We start from the raw sequence: 17,284 nt of genomic DNA, 5'->3' as shown, positions 1-17,284 counted from the left end.
TTTTGTTTTGCATTCTGGACGCGTAGCTCGGAGTACTCCATTACAAAATCATTACTACGAGTCACAGAATGCAAAGCAAAACCATTCTCCGGATGAGCTACTAATAGAAACTGGAAAGCTCTGGTTAACTCCCTCCTCACATAAGCAAATACACACCCTGAGGCTACTGAGGGGCAGATTTGTGGAAAGTGGCGCATGCGCCCCTTAGCACCCATCCCCCTACCACCACCATGTGTGAGCCGTATTTAAAATATGGCACACCATGGCGCAGGGTAGGGGGAACTAGCATCATCTTTCATGACACTATTGATGTACTTTGCAGGAGTATTGGAGCTATTCCCACTGCTTGAAATAGAAAAATAGAAGTGTAGGAGGCTGGCTTGGCTTGTAGTGGGTACCTATGTCAGGTCCAGTTATCCCTTAGTAGTAGAGTGTAGTAGTGTTCTAGCAGCTTAGGCTGATAGAGGTAGCTATAACAGAGCAGCCAAGGCTGAACTAGGAGACCTGCAAAGCTCATGCAAAACCCCTTATATCGTATAGGTACTATATCATAAGAAAGACAATACTCATTGTTACTAAAAATAAAGGTACTTTATTTTAGTGACAATGTGCCAAAAATATCTCAGAGGATATACTCCCTTAGGAGGTAAGTAACTTACACAAAATATACACAACTAACCAAATCAGGTAAGTAACAGTCAGAAAGTAGTGCAAACACTGTAAAACACAATAGGATGCAATAGGCCTAGGGGCAACACAAACCATATACTAAGAAATTGGAATGCGAACCACAAATGGACTTCTAGGCAAGTGTAGTGTGTACAGGGTCGTTGGGAGTGTGAGAAAACACTAAGGGGGTAAAGAAGACCCCACCCCAAGACCCTGGAAAGAAGGAGTAAAGTACTAGTATTTCCCCCAAAACACATTAAAGTTGTGATGTGATAAAGGATTTTGAAAGGACCACAACAGACTGCAAAGCACTGAAGATAGCTTCCTGGACCTGAAGACCTGCAAAGGAAGGGGACCAAGACCAAGAGTCGCTAAAGTGTCTCGGGGGGGGGGAATAGGGAGGGGGGAAATAGGGAGTGGGGGGGGGAATAGGGAGTGGGGGGGGCAAGAGCCCACTAACCCCGGATGAAGGTGCAAAATGGCTGCCTCCAGTTGGAAGAAGCTGCAGGATTTGCAACAACAAAAGGGGGTAGGAAGTTCTTCTTCGTGCAGAAGATGTCCCACAGTGTGCTGGAGGATGCAGACTTGTTTCCTTGGCAAAATACCACAAAAAAGCCTGGCTGGCTGCAAGAGTCGCGGTTGGAGAAAAAGGGTGCTGCCCGGGCCCAGGAAGGACCAGGATGTCGCCACTTGGGAGAGGAGACAGAGGGGGACCTCAGCAACGTTGAGAGCCCACGGATACGAAGGAAGTACCCGCAGAAATCCTTCAACACGGGTTCAAGAAGACTGAACACAGCGGTCGTCTCAACACTGCAAAAAGAGGTCCCACGACACCAGAGGACAACTCAGGGAGCTGAGCATCGCAGGACGGAGTGCTGGGGACCTAGGCTCAGCTGTGCATGCAGAATGTCTTGGAAATGTGCATAGAAGCCCCTGTAGCTACAGATCACACGGTACACAGGATTACTGTCTAGGGAGGAGAGGCAAGGACTTACCTCCTCCAAATTCGGAGAGTTGGACCACTGGACAGTATGGGTCACTTGGGTCCACCACCTGTGTTCCAGGGGCCAAGCTTGTCAGGTTGAGAAGGGACCCAGAGTACTGGTGAAGCTGAAGTTTGGTGCCTGCTGGAGCAGGGGGAAGATTCTGTCAACCCACAGGAGATTTCTTCGTGGCTTCCAGTACAGGGTGAAGGCAGGCAGCTCCCAGAGCATGCACCACCAGGAAACAGTCGAGAAAGCCGACAGGATTAGGTGCTACAATGTCACTGGTAGTCTTCTGGCTACTTTGTTGCAGTTTTGCAGACTTCCTGGAGCAGTCAGCGGTCGATCCTTGGCAGAAGTTGAACAGAGAAGTGCAGAGGAACCCTGATTAATTCTTGCAAGTCGTCATCTGAGGAAAAGCCCACTGGAGAGACCCTAAGTAGGCCCTCAGAGGAGAATTGGCCACCTAGTCAGGTATGCACCTATCAGGAGGGGTCTCTGACATCACCAGCTGGCACTGGCCACTCAGAGGCCTCCAGAGTGCCCCCATAACTCTGGAAACAAGATGGCAGAGGTATGAGACACACTGGAGGAGCTCTGGGCACCACCCTGGGGTGGTGATGGACAGGGGAGTGATCACTTCCCTTTCCTTTGTCCAGTTTTGTGCCAGAGCAGGGACCCTAAACCAGTGTAGACTGGCTTATGCAAGGAGGGCACCATCTGTGCCCTTCAAAGCATTTCCAGAGGCTACCACTCCTCAGCCTTTAACACCTATTTCCAAAGAGAGAGAGTGTAACACCCTGCTCTAAGAGGAAATGCTTTGTTCAGCCTTTCTGGAACTGGGCTGCCCAGACCCCAGGAGGGCAGAACCCTGTCTGTGGGGTGGCAGCAACTGTAGCTGCAGAGAAACCCCCCAGAGAGCTGGTTTGGCAGTACTGGGGGTCCATAGTGGAGCCCCCAGGATGCATGGAATTGGCTCCCCAATACCAGATGTGGAATGAGGGGACAATTCCACGATCTTAGATATGTTACATGGCCACATTCAGAGTTACCATTGTGAAGCCACATATGGGTATTGACCTATGTGTAGTGCACGCATGTAATGGTGTCCCCGCACTCACAAAGTCCGGGGAAATGGCCCTGAACGATGTGGGGGCACCTTTGCTAGTGCAAGGGTGCCCCTAAACTTAGTAACTTTGCATCTAACCTTCAGCAAGTGAAGGTTAGATATATAGGTGTCTTATAAGTTACTTAAGTGCAGTGAAAATGGCTGTGAACATGTTCATTATATCACTCAGGCTGCAATGGCAGTCCTGTGTAAAGTTTTGTCTGAGCACCCTACGGGTGGCAAAAGAAATGCTGCAGCCCATATGGATCTCCTGGAACCCCAATACCCTGGGTACCTAGGTACCATATACTAGGGAATTATAAGGGGGGTCCAGTATGCCAATTGAAATTGGTACATGTAGTCACTAGCCTATAGTGACAAATGTAAAAGGCAAGGAGAGCATGAGCACTGAGGTTCTGATTAGCAGAGCCTCAGTGACACAGTTAGGCACTACACAGGCATACACATTTTAGGCCACATTTTAGGCATACACTATGACCACTGGGGTCCTGGCTAGCAGGAGCCCAGTGAGACAGGCAAAAACATACTGACATACATGTAAAATTGGGAGTAACATGCCAAGAAAGATGGTACTTTCCTACACAACCCCACCAAAACGAGGGACAATAAGGCTAAGCCTGTCTGCGCCCATCCGCGCCTGGCCCGCGCCCAGCGCCACGACCCCCGGTCCCCAGCTCTCCCAAGCCCCGCTGATCCGCTACGACCCCACCACCCTCCACGCCCTCAACCCAGGACGCTCCAACACCTGCTTCCAAGCTCACCCCAAACGCACCCATGGACCCTTCGCCTGCAACTCCTGCAAACGCATCTTCCACCACGCAACTACCACGACCACAAGCCCACGCGCCATCAACCACCTCAAGTGCATCCTGGTCAACGCTTGTTCCGTCCACAAGCACGCCGTTGAACTTTGGGACCTCCTGGACTCCACAGCCCCGGACGTCGCCTTCATCACGGAGACATGGATGAACGCCTCCTCTGCTCCAGACATCGCCACCGCCATCTCCGAAGGCTACAAGATCTCCAGAAAAGACCGCACCAACCAAGTAGGAGGAGGTATCGCCATCGTCTTCAAAGACTCCATCAGCGTCACCACCTCCACCGAAGACACCCCTCTCGCCGCTGAACACCTGCATTTTCAGATTCGCACCGACCCGAGGACCACCCTCAGAGGATCCCTCGTCTACCGTCTTCCCGGGCCACACGCCCCTTTCAGCGACGCCATCGCCGACTTCATCTCCCCGCACGCCCTCGCCTCACCGGACTACATCTTCCTAGGCGACCTCAACTTTCATCTGCAACAAAACAACGACCCCAACACCACCACCCTGCTCGCCAACCTCGGCCTCAAACAACTGGTGAACACCGCCACCCACATCGCCGGACACACGCTCGACCCTATCTTTTCCGCCAGCAAACACATCTTCTTCAGCCACACCTCCGCTCTACACTGGACCGACCACAGCTGTGTCCACTTCACATTCCGACGCGAGACCCGCCACCTCTGCACTCAACCCATCCCTCGTCGACAGTGGAACAAGATCCCCGAAGAGCAACTCTTCTCCGCACTCGCCGCCAACCAACCCACCCTCACCACCGACCCCAACGACGCAGCCCTCAGCCTCACAAACTGGATCTCCAACTGCGCAGACAACCTTGCTCCCCTCAAACGCACGCATCGACAGACCAACACCAAAAAACCTCTCTGGTTCTCTGACACCCTCAAAGAATCAAAGAAAACTTGTCGGGCCCTCGAGAAGGCCTGGCGCAAGGACCACACCGCTGACAACATGACTGCCCTCAAGAACGCTACCCGCGAACGCCACCACCTGATCCGCGCTGCTAAAAGGAACTTTTTCACCGACAGACTGGACAAGAACAGCCACAACAGCAGAGAACTCTTCAGCATCGTCAAGGAGTTCTCCAACCCCAACGCCAACGCCGTCACGCCCTCACAGGATTTGTGCGAATCCCTCGCCACCTTCTTCCATCGCAAGATCAGCGACCTCCACGACAGCTTCGGACACCAGACCCAACCAAACACCACCGAACCCGCACCCCGGGCCATCACCCTCAACAACTGGACCCACATCAACACTGAAGAAACCAAATCCACCATGAACTCTATCCACTCCGGCACCCCTTCGGACCCCTGCCCTCACTTCATCTTTAACAAAGCCGACGACATCATCGCCCCGCACCTCCAGGCCGTCATCAACTCTTCTTTTTCTTCTGCTACCTTCCCCGAATGCTGGAAACACGCCGAAGTCAACGCCCTACTAAAGAAACCTACGGCTGACCCGAGCGACCTGAAAAACTTCCGCACCATCTCTCTCCTGCCTTTCCCAGCCAAGGTAATAGAGAAGACCGTCAACAAACAGCTGACCACCTTCCTGGAAAACAACAACCTGCTCGACCCTTCACAAACCGGATTCCGAACCAACCACAGCACGGAAACCGCCCTCATCTCAGTCACAGACAACATCAGAACCCTGATGGACAATGGTGAAACAGTCGCCCTCATTCTCCTTGACCTTTCGGCTGCCTTCGACACCATCTGTCACCGCACCCTAATCACCCGCCTCCGCTCCACCGGGATCCAAGGCCAAGCCCTGGACTGGATCGCCTCCTTCCTCTCAAACCGTTCCCAAAGAGTTTACCTCCCTCCGTTTCGCTCAGAACCCACCGAGATCATCTGCGGCGTACCTCAAGGCTCATCGCTCAGCCCGACACTCTTCAATGTCTACATGAGCCCCCTCGCCAACATCGTACGCAAGCACGACATCATCATCACCTCCTACGCCGACGACACCCAACTTATACTCTCCCTCACCAAGGACCCCACCAGCGCCAAGACCAACCTACAAGAGGGTATGAAGGACGTCACAGATTGGATGAGGCTCAGCCGCCTAAAGCTGAACTCTGAAAAAACGGAAGTCCTCATCCTCGGCAACACCCCGTCCGCCTGGGATGACTCCTGGTGGCCCACGGCCCGCGGCACCGCACCGGCCCCCGCAGACCACGCCCGCAACCTCGGCTTCATCTTGGACCCTCTTCTCACCATGACCAAGCAAGTCAACGCCGTGTCCTCCGCCTGCTTCCTCACACTCCGCATGCTCCGCAAGATCTTCCGCTGGATCCCCGCCGACACTAGAAAAACCTTGACCCACGCCCTCGTCACGAGCCACCTGGACTACGGCAACACCCTCTACGCTGGGACCACAGCCAAACTCCAAAATCGCCTGCAACGCATTCAAAACGCCTCGGCCCGCCTCATCCTCGACGTACCCCGCAACAGCCACATCTCCGCACACCTGAGACACCTGCATTGGCTCCCAGTCAGCAAAAGGATCACCTTTCGACTTCTCACCCACGCACACAAAGCCCTCCACGACAAGGGACCGGAATACCTCAACCGATGCCTCAGCTTCTACGTCCCCACTCGCTTCCGTCCCTCGCATCCGCCGCTCCACGGCGGGTGGGAGATCTTTCTCCTTCCTGGCGGCCAAGGCCTGGAACTCCCTCCCCACCAGCCTCAGGACCACCCAGGACCACTCCGCTTTCCGGAGACTCCTAAAAACCTGGCTTTTCGAGCAGCAGTAACTCCCTCTTTCCCCTAGCGCCTTGAGACCCGCACGGGTGAGTAGAGCGCTTTATAAATGTTAATGATTAATGATTTGATTTGATTTGAACCTTGCCCAGATGAGTCTTCATTGTCTAAGTGGATATATCTGGAGAGTCCATCTGCATTGTAGTGGTTACTCCCAAGTCTATGTTCCACTGTATAGTCTATTCCCTGTAGCGAGATGGACCACCTCAACAATTTACGGTTTTCACCTTTCATTTGTTTAGGCCATAATAGAGGTTTGTGGTCTGTTTGAACAATAAAGTGAGTACCAAAGAGGTATGGTCTCAACTTTTTCAAGGCCCAGACCACAGCAAAGGCCTCCCTCTCTATGGCAGACCAACGCTTTTCTCTAGGGGTCAACCTCCTGCTGCTGAAAGCTCTTCCCTAGCTGTGATAGAACTGCCCCTACCCCTAATTCAGAAGCATCAGTTTGAACTATGAATTTTTTGGAGTAACAAGGACTTTTGAGGACAGGTGCAGAGCACATGGCCTGTTTGAGCTCATCAAAAGCCTTTTGACAGCGAGCTGTCCATAATACCTTTTTAGGCATTTTCTGTGATGTGAGGTCATTAAGAGGGGCAGCTATAGTGCCATAATTCTTGATGAACCTTCTGTAGTACCTAGTGAGTCCTAGGAAGGCTCTCACGTGGGTCTGATTTGTAGGGGGAGTCAATTCCATAATAGTTTGGATCTTCCCCTGCAGTGGTGTAATGTGTTCCCCACCTACCAGGTAGTCCAGATAAACCACTTTCCCCTGCCCCGTCTGGCACTTTGAGGCCTTGATAGTGAGGCCTGCCTTTTGCAGGGCCTCTAGAACTTTCCACAGGTGGACCAGGTGTTCATCCCAGGTGGAACTAAAGACAGCAATATCATCTAGATATGCTGCACTAAAGGCTTCCAATCCTTGGAGGACTGTGTTCACCAACCTCTGAAAAGTGTCTGGTGCATTTTTCAATCCAAAGGGCATAACTGTGAATTGATAATGCCCCCTATGGTTGAAAATGTTGTCTTTGGTTTAGCATCTTCTGATAACTTAATCTGCCGATACCCTGCAGTCAAATCAAAGGTGCTTAGATACTTGGCAGAAGCCAGTGTATCTATCAGCTCATCTGCCCTGGGTATAGGGTGAGCATCAGTTTTTGTTACTTGATTGATACCCCTTTCAGAGGGTTCAATCACTCCAAGGTCTAACATTTTCTGTACCTCTTGTTTGATACAATCTCTGACATGGTCAGGTTGTCTATAAATTTTACTTTTGACAGGTAAACTGTCTCCATTGTCAACTGTGTGCTTACACCAGGGAGTTGTACCTGGAACTAGTGAGAAGAGGTCAGAGAATTGTCCAAGGAGATTGATGTAGTTGTCCTTCTGCTCAGTAGTAAGGCAATCTGCCAGTACAATTCCCTCCACTAAGCCATCAGCTTCAGTGGTGGAGAATAGGTCAGGGAGAGGGCCACTCTCTTCCTCCTGCCCCTCATCTGTGGCCATGAGCGGGGTAAAGTCAGCCCTGTCATATTAAGGCGATTGACATGGAGCAACCTAAGGGGGCTTCTGGCAGTGCCCAGGTCCACCAAATAGATGACCTCATCTTTCTTCTCCACAATGAGATGGGGTCCACTCCATTTGTCCTGGGGTGCTCTTGGTGCCTCAGGCTCCAATACCCACACCTTCTGTCCTGGTTGGTACTGAGTCAGGACAGCCTTCTGGTCATGTCATTGCTTTTGGAGCTCTTGGCTGGGCCTGAAGGTTTTTAGTGGCCTTTTTCTTGTACTCAGCCATCCTTGATCTGAGGCCAAGCACATAGTCCACAATGTCTTGTTTGGGAGCTTTTAAAAGCTGTTCCCCACCCTCCTTCACAAGAGCAAGGGGACCTCTTACAGAGTATCCAAAGAGGAGTTAAAAGGGGCTGTAGCCCACTCCTTTCTGGGGTACCTCCCAATAAACAAAAAGGAGGCATGGCAACAGGACATCCCACCTCCTCCTGATTTTTTCAGGGAGTCACATGGTCATGCCTTTGAGAGTTTTGTTAAATCTCTCAATCAATCCATTTGTCTGTGGACAATAAGGAGTGGTGAACTTGTAGGTAACACCACACTCCTTCCACATTGCTTTGAGATATGCAGACATCAAGTTACTACCTCTGTCTGATACCACTTCCTTAGGGAAACCCACTCTGGAAAAGATTCAGAGGAGGGCTTTTGCCACTGCAGGAGCTGTAGTGGTCCTTAAGGGTATAGCTTCAGGATACCCAGTGGCATGGTCCACTACTACTAGGATGAATCTGTTTCCTGAAGCTGTTTGAGGGCCAAGGGGGGCAAAAATGTCAACCCCTACTCACTGGCTTGGCAGGTCACACAGGAGGGACAGAACTCCCTTCTGTCCTCTGACATATGAGGCCAGTGAAACAATGGAACAAGCCTGTCCCATGTTTTACTATGGCCCAAATGCCCAGCCAAAGTAATGTCATGAGCCAGAGTCAAAAGAAACTCTCTATACTGAAAAGGGATCACCAGTCTCCTGGCAGATCCAGGTTTAGGGTCCCTTGCCTCAGTATAGAGAAGGTTGTCTTCCGAATCGACTTTGTGGGTATCAGTGACATCCCCATTTTGCTGTTTGACAGCTTGATGTGTTAGACCCTCTAGTGTGGGACAGGTCTGCTGTGCCACACTCAGCTCTTCCCTAGCAGGCCCCCCTGCACCCAAAAGCTCAGCAGTGTCAGCTGCCAGCTCCTCTGGTGTAGGTTCTGCACAGGGAGAGGATTCCTCTTCCTTAAAAGGGGAATGTTCTGGAGAGGGAGGGATAGTAGGTAAGGATTTACCCTTTATACCCCTAGCTTTTGGGAGCACTTGGTCCATTTTTCCAGGATCCAAGTTTCCCTGTCCTCCTTGCTTCTGGGCCTTCATTGCTGCATGAGCCTACAATGCCACTTCAGCCCGGGCTGATGTTTCCAAAATATTTCCTAGTAAGCAGTCTACAGGTAAATCAGTGGCTACCACAACTTTCTTTGGGACAGTAACACCCCCCCCCCCCCCCCCCAAGTTGAGATTCACAACAGCCATGAGGTGGCTAAGAGTGTTGTTATGAACATCAGTCACTTAGTACTGATGACCAAGTAGGTGTTATTCAGGGCCAACCAGTTTCTCTATCACCATGGTGACACTGGCTCCTGTGTCCCTGTAGGCCTCAACCTCAATACCATTTGTTGGGGGTAGTTGCTATTACTTACCCATATTAAGGGGACAAGCAACTAAGGTGGCAAAATCAATACCACCATCAGAGACTAAAACAGCCTCTATGGTCTCCCTAACTAGACCAATCCCCACTACATTACCAGTGGTGAGCCCAGCTACACCCTTCGTCTGGCTATTTGTAGTGTTCTTCCCACCACCACTGCTATTACTAGGGGCACTAGTGGACGCAGTTGGGGTTGTGGTGGTGGGAGCCTTGGTATTTGTCTTTGGACAAGTGGGATCACTTGCCCAATGGCCTTTACTTTTACATAAATAACACCATGGCTTCTTTTGATTGTGAGGAGAGGATTTGGACCCACCTCCCCCAGAGGATTTTTGTGGGCCTGATGAAGACTCAGAATTGTTTTTGTCCTTGTCCCCACCCTTGTCATGAGACTTACCATACTTCTTCTTGCCATCCTTGTCACCCCCTGTATGAGCTTTTCTGCTCACTCTTGTTCTGACCCTTTTGTCTGCCTTCTTTCCCAGTTCTTGGGGAGAGGTCAGATCTAAGTCTACCAAGTACTGATGCAACAAGTCTGACATACAATTATTCAAGATATGCCCTCTCAAAATTAGATTATAAAGGCCTTCATAGTCAGTCACCCTACTACCATGTAACCATCCCTCCAAGGCCTTCACTGAACAGTCTACAAAGTCTGTCCAGTCTTGAGAGGACTCTTTTCTGGTATCTTTGAACTTTATCCTGTATTGTTCAGTGGTTAAGCCAAATCCATATAATAGTGCATACTTCAAAACTTTGTAATTGTTGCCATCACTCTCCCTGACAGTAAGGAGTCTGTCCCTATCTTTGCCGGTGAAAGATAGCCATAATATAGCAGCCCACTGCTTTCGAGGGACCAACTGTACCATACAGGCCCACTCAAGTGCAGAAAACCACTTGTTTATGTCATCCCCCTCCTTGTAAAGGGGGACAATCTTGTGCAGGTTTATTGAATCTGTTTCTCTAACAGGATGACTATCAAGATTGCTGCCGTTGCTGCCACCATGGGGAACTAACCCCAACGTCTGTCTTTCTCTCTCTACATCTAGGGATTCCCTGTCTAAGGCCAACTGTTGCCACCTTAGCCTCAGTCTGGCCTCTTCCAACCTCAGCTTTCTGAGTTCCTTGTCTAGGGTGTTGTCCTCAGGGTTGGAGGTTTGGGAAGTCTCTGATACAGAGGTAATGTGAGAATGTACAGAAGTGGACCTTTCTCTGACTACCTGAACCCTAGTAACCTGGCCTTTAGGAGTGAAAGGTGTCCTACTGCTATGTGACCCCCTCCCACTATAAGCTTCACTAGATGGCATGTTAAGTGAAAGGTCTTTGGAAGTATCCTCCCCAGAGTTCTCAGGACCCTCCCCTTAATCTATCTGGGTACCCCCTCCTCTACCACCTGATCCTGGATTTGACCAGTCTGACACTGGTCACTTTCAATGAGAAGGTTAAGAAGGTGATCCTTAGTAGGGTTCTTACCAATCCCCAAACTTCTTTCTATACAGAGACCCCTCAAGCTTTTAAAGTTTAGATTGTCGTAAGTTGTCTTCACAATTTTGGGAGTGGCATCTACCACAGACATGGTGAAAAGAAAGAGGTTAGGGGTAAGAGAAAAAGGTTTGAAAACTTTTAAAGAAAAGAGAAAAACATTTTCAAACTTTTTAGAAACATTTCTGAAACTTTTTAGGAAGTTTTTAGAGTGAAAGTAAGACTGTTAAGTTTACTTGTGTATATTTCTTAGTATTGGGAATATGGTTTTCTTATGAAAAGCACCAAGGACAAAGTGGTAAAGCAGTTACAAGTACTTATCCTACCGCTGCACCACCAATGTAGAAGGCTGGTAGTGGGTACCAATGGTACTTACACCTTATGCCAGGTCCAGTTACCCCTTATTAGTAGAGTGTAGTAGTGTTCTAGCAGCTTAGGCTGATAGAGGTAGCTATAGCAGAGCAGCCAAGGTTGAACTAAGAGACATGCAAAGCTCATGCAATACCACTTATATCATATAGGTACTATATTATAAGAAAGACAATACTCATAGTTACTAAAAATAAAGGTACTTTATTTTAGTGACAATGTGCCAAAAATATCTCAGAGGATATACTCCTGTAGGAGGTAAGTAACATACACAGGATATACATAACTAACCAAATCAGGTAAGTAACACAGTCAGAAAGTAGTGCAAACACTGTAAAACACAATAGGATGCAATAGGCCTAGGGGAAACACAAACCATATACTAAGAAAGTGGAATGCGAACCATGAATGGACCCCTAGGCAAGTGTAGTGTGTAGAGGGTCGCTGGGAGTGTGAGAAAACACTAAGGGGTAAAGAAGACCCCACCCCAAGACCCTGGAAAGTAGGGGTAAAGTACTACTATTTCCCCCAAAACACACTAAAGTCGTGATGTGATAAAGGATTTTGCAAGGACCATAACAGACTGCAAAGCACTAAAGACGGATTCCTGGACCTGAAGACCTACAAAAGAAGGGGACCAAGTCCAAGAGTCGCAAAAGTGTCCGGGGGGGCATGAGCCCACTAAACCCCGGATGAAGGTGCAAAATGGCTGCCTCCGGTTGGAAGAAGCTGCAGGATTTGCAACAACGAAAGGAGGTAGGAAGTTATTCTTCGTGCAGAAGATGTCCCACGGCGTGCTGGAGGATGCAGACTTGTTTCCTTGGCAAAATACCGCAAACAAGCCTTGCTAGCTGCAAGAGTCGCAATTAGAGAAAAAGGGTGCTGCACGGGCCCAGGAAGGGATGTCGCCAATTGGGAGAGGAGACAGAGGGGGCCCTCAGCAACATAGAGAGCCCACAGACAAGAAGGAAGCACCCGCAGATGTCCTTGAACACAGGGTCAAGAAGCCTGAACACGGAAGTCATCTCAACACTGCACAGAGAGGTCCCACGACACCGGAGGTCAACTCGGGGAGCTGAGCATCGCAGGACGGAGTGCTTGGGACCTAGGCTCGGCTGTGCATGTAGGATTTCTTGGAAATGTGCACAGAAGCCCTTGTAGCTGCATATCACACGGTGCACAGGATTACTGTCTAGGGAGGGGAGGCAAGGACTTACCTCCTCCAAATTCGGACAGTTGGACCACTGGACAGTCTGGGTCACTTGGATCCACCACCTGTGTTCCAGGGGCCACGCTAGTCAGGATGATAGGGGACGCAGAGTACCGGTGAAGCTGAAGTTTGGTGCATACTGGAGCAGGGGGAAGATTCCGTCAACCCACTGGAGATTTCTTTGGGGCTTCCAGTGCAGGATGAAGGCAGGCAGCCCCCAGAGCATGCACCACCAGGAAACAGTAGAGAAAGCCAGCAGGATTAGACGCTACAATGTAGGTGGTAGTCTTTTGGCTACTTTGCTGCACTTTTGCAGGCGTCCTGGTGCAGTCAGCGGTCGATCCTTGGCAGAAGTCGAAGAGAGAAGTGCAGAGGAATCCTGATGAACTCTTGCAAGTCATAATCTGAGGAAAAGCCCACTGGAGAGACCCTAAATAGCCCTCAGAAGAGGATTGGCCACCTAGTCAGGCATGCACCTAGTCAGGAGGGGTCTCTGATGTCACCTACTGGTACTGGCCACTCAGAGGCCTCCAGAGTGCCCCCACACCTCTGGAAACAAGATGGCAGAGGTCTGAGACACACTGGAGGAGCTCTGGGCACCACCCTGGGGTGGTGATGGACAGGGGAGTGGTCACTCCCCTTTCCTTTGTCCAGTTTCGCGCCAGAGCAGGGACTGGGGGTTCCCTAAGCCAGTGTTGACTGGCTTATGCAAGGAGGGCACCATCTGTTCCCTTCAAAGCATTTCCAGAGGCTGGGAGAGGCTACCCATCCCCAGCCTTTCACACCTATTTCCAAAGGGAGAGGGTGTAACACCCTGCTCTTAGAGGAAATGCTTTGTTCTGCCTTTCTCGGACTGGGCTGCCCAGACCCCAGGAGGACAGAACCCTGTCTGTGGGGTGGCAGCAACTGTAGCTGCAGAGAAAAAACCCCAGAGAGCTGGTTTAGCAGTACTGGGGGTCCATAGTGGAGTCTCCAGGATGCATGGAATTGGCTCCCCAATACCAGATTTGGAATGGGGGGACAATTCCATGATCTTAGACATGTTACATGGCCACATTCAGAGTTACCATTGTGAAGCCACATATGGGTATTGACCTATATGTAGTTCACGCGTGTAATGGTGTCTCCACACTCACAAAGTCCGGGGAAATGGTCCTGAACGATGTGGGGGCACCTTTGCTAGTGCAAGGGTGCCCTCAAACTTAGTAACTTTGCATCTAACCTTCAGCAAGTGAAGGTTAGATATATAGGTGACTTATAAGTTACTTAAGTGCAGTGAAAATGGCTGTGAACATGTTCATTATATCACTCAGGCTGCAATGGCAGTCCTGTGTAAAGGTTTGTCTGAGCTCCCAATGGGTGGCAAAAGAAATGCTGCAGCCCATATGGATCTCCTGGAACCCCAATACCCTGGGTACCTAGGTACCATATACTAGGGAATTATAAGGGGGGTCCAGTATGCCAATTGAAATTGGTAAATGTAGTCACTAGCCTATAGTGACAAATGTAAAGGCAGAGAGAGCATGAGCACTGAGGTTCTGATTAGCAGAGCCTCAGTGACACAGTTAGGCACTACACAGACACACATTTTAGGCCACAAACTATGAGCACTGGGGTCCTGGCTAGTAGGATCCCAGTGAGACAGGCAAAAACATACTGACATACATGTAAAATTGGGGGTAACATGCCAAGAAAGATAGTACTTTCCTACAACAGGTACTCTGTATCAGAGTACCTGCTTCTTTCTGAGAAGTGCTGGTACTCTGCAATTAAAAGTATTACGTTTTTCTTGAGACGTGTAGGTAATCTCCCTCTCAAAATAAAAAAGTGCTGGTACTTCGTACCGGACAATACCGGCCCATTTAAAGCACTGGCTACTCCTGCAGAGTACACAGGGCCCCATTCTAAAGAATGGAAGGCCCCTTTTAATGCCAGCTCTTGAGCAGGTGTTAAAAGTGCCATAAAAAATTGGGTAAGGAAATCTCATAGATTTCCTTATGCCATTTTTTCCGCTGCCCTAATAGGGGAATGCCCCCTTTGCATACATTATGCCTGGCGCAGGCATAATGTAGCGTAAAGGGTTACAGGGTGGGGCAATGCATGCATTGCACCCCCCTGCAAATACGGCGCTGGGATTTTGGCCTTGTTGGGCCACATTAACGTAAGAATAAATTACGTTATTGTGGCACTAGAGGCCTGTAAATATGCCCCTGAATTTGACATATGCATGATATAAATACCGAAAATCAAACTCAAGCAGCCAGATACAAGACTAGGTATTGTAAAAAGCATAGTGGAGCAGAGTGGAGAGCAAATCCTGCACAGTGCTTATGTGGTTAGTCAGGTGCTGCTGAACATACGCTAGAGCGTATGTTCAAGCCCTACCAAATCAGCATACCTGCCAATAATAACTAGTAGAATGTTCTGGTTTTAAATCCTATTAGCAGAATGATTAGAGAACTCTTAGGTTTCCGAGGTCTATGCGCGTGTTTCAATCAGTGCAGGCTTTTTCTGTGCATTCTGGGATTTGCAGTCCTATGTATATCATTATAAAATCGGTACTGCAAGTCCCAGGATGCACGGGAAAAAAACCATATGGACTAGTTTAGATACTGTGGCATGGGGCTGGGAAACGACAGTTATGGGGGTAAGGTCTTCAGATACCACGTCTTGCGAGACGGCATATTCCAATCCAGGGCTTTCATTTTCCAAATGATGATTCCAGAAGCGCCAATCCAATTGGTTTAGTAAAGCAGTGCTGCTATATACTCGGGAGACCCAAGAAAGTTCCAGATCCAGCAGTTATTTCTTTGGCTAGATCCGGACCAGTCCAAAGGTATCACCCTGTCTGTGTCCCACTAAAGTGTGCAAACGCCACAAGGGACTGAAGCAGTGCCAGTGCATATTCATTGTATACTTAGCTGTGCCGGAAGGGTGGATGCCAATGCGTGCCCTAACAGGCCAGCAATTCATATGAGGTTTTTTTGGCCTTCGCAAGCTAGTGATATAGATCTATGCATGCTCTGTGAGAATGCCAGATATATCTCTCCATGTGTGGACACACTCGTTCAAACCACACTCACTTCCTTCCTCCACTCTCTCTTTCCATCCTTAGTTTTCTGTCTCTCTCCTCCACTTCCTGATCTGTCTTCATCCTCTTTACCTTTTCCATTCCACTCCCTTTTCCTCAATTCTATGTCTCTCCCTCCACACTCATTCTCTCTTATCTGCTTATGACCCTAAAGTCTGCTGCAACCAGAGCTTTAAATGGAAATATAAAAGTGCAGGTAGAGTACCTGTTTGCTCCCGAGAAGTGCCGTTATTCATCCGTTAAATGTATTGCAACAGTGGTGAGAAGTGCAGGTACTTTCCCCTTCAGCTTAAAAAAGTACAAGTACTCAGTAACGGACAGTACCTGCCTGTTTAAAGCGCAGGCAACAAACCCATGACAGATGAAAAGACTGACAAAGGCGAGAGGTGGTTGTGAGCCTTTAAAAAAACACACTTTGGTGAAATGCCGGACGAGGTAAATTGACAGTCAGGTCCTGGCAGAAGAGTATGAGAACCTGTTCAAGAGTAGGTTCGGGACCTGGAAAAGGGGAATTAGGAGGAGGACCAGTAAGGAAGATGACCTGGAGCTTGGTCAGGAAGATGATGCGGGGGACCTGGACTATGCGGAGCAGAATCCAGATACCATTCTTTTTTTTTATTTACAGTGATCACACCTCTTATAAATGAATCTTAGCTACCTTGGGCTACATTCATTTAGGTATCGCCCCATTTCCAGCTCAATTGATGTTATGCTTTACACCTCCAGCTATCTTAAAACACAACCTTTTGTTTGTGTGTCCAATTAAACATGAACAATGTTATCATCAAAGTTCCTTAGTGCCATTACTAATTTGTAGACTGGCTGCCATTGGCTCCATCCTTACTGGTTCCGCCCCGCATTATTCTAACCCATTTCGAACACCCCGTTTGTGAAATCCAAGTTAACATTTTGTCTTTTCCAGCACACGCTTGATATTAACCAAGAACACAATTCCTATAAAGTAAAGCTAGAGAAGGGAAAACTATGACCCCTGTGACATGCACTCACGATGCAACCTTAACACTGATGCCACCACAGGAAATTAACTCCAGTACATTTTTATATTGTGCTGCTTTTAGATTGTTATTGGTAGTTCTCTTTCTGGTACAGGACCTGGAATTTGGGAAGTAAAATCATGAGATTCCCATCCATCGAAAGAATAAAACATAAATAAAATGATACCTAAAATAAATCTGTACACTTCAAAAGCACATTGTTTAAACAGGTAGGTTTGGCAAAAACATCGTTGGTTCCCCGAAAGCGGGGCTTACCTCCCGTCAAAATACCTGCACCATATACTTTCTCTTCTCTACTTTCAAATACCCAACAATGATTACGCGAGATGACAGTATAAGATGGGTGTTTGACTTTCTATGGAAACGCTATATAAAAACGCATTAAATAAATAAATAAATAAATATGGAACGGAACCAGGGAGGGTCTTTATGACGCAGCGCCCAGTGAAGGCTGCGATTGGTTACGTGTTTCC

General features: G+C 49.0%; 1 protein-coding gene across 1 annotated transcript in view; it reads right to left on the bottom strand.

Annotated features, from left to right (window-relative positions):
- TEP1 (telomerase associated protein 1) overlaps positions 1-17,202 on the bottom strand; it is a 1,055,001-nt gene extending 1,037,799 nt beyond the window's left edge. The window contains exon 1 of the mRNA XM_069244315.1: positions 17,067-17,202. The gene's annotated coding sequence lies outside the window, so the exon portion shown is untranslated. The remainder of the gene's footprint in view (positions 1-17,066) is intronic.
- Positions 17,203-17,284: the final 82 nt, after the last annotated feature.

The sequence above is a fragment of the Pleurodeles waltl genome, chromosome 7, assembly GCF_031143425.1.
Source record: "Pleurodeles waltl isolate 20211129_DDA chromosome 7, aPleWal1.hap1.20221129, whole genome shotgun sequence".
Classification (NCBI taxonomy): Eukaryota; Metazoa; Chordata; class Amphibia; order Caudata; family Salamandridae; genus Pleurodeles; species Pleurodeles waltl.
Note: the sequence above shows the minus strand (reverse complement) of the source record. Positions and strands in the feature narration are given on the sequence as shown.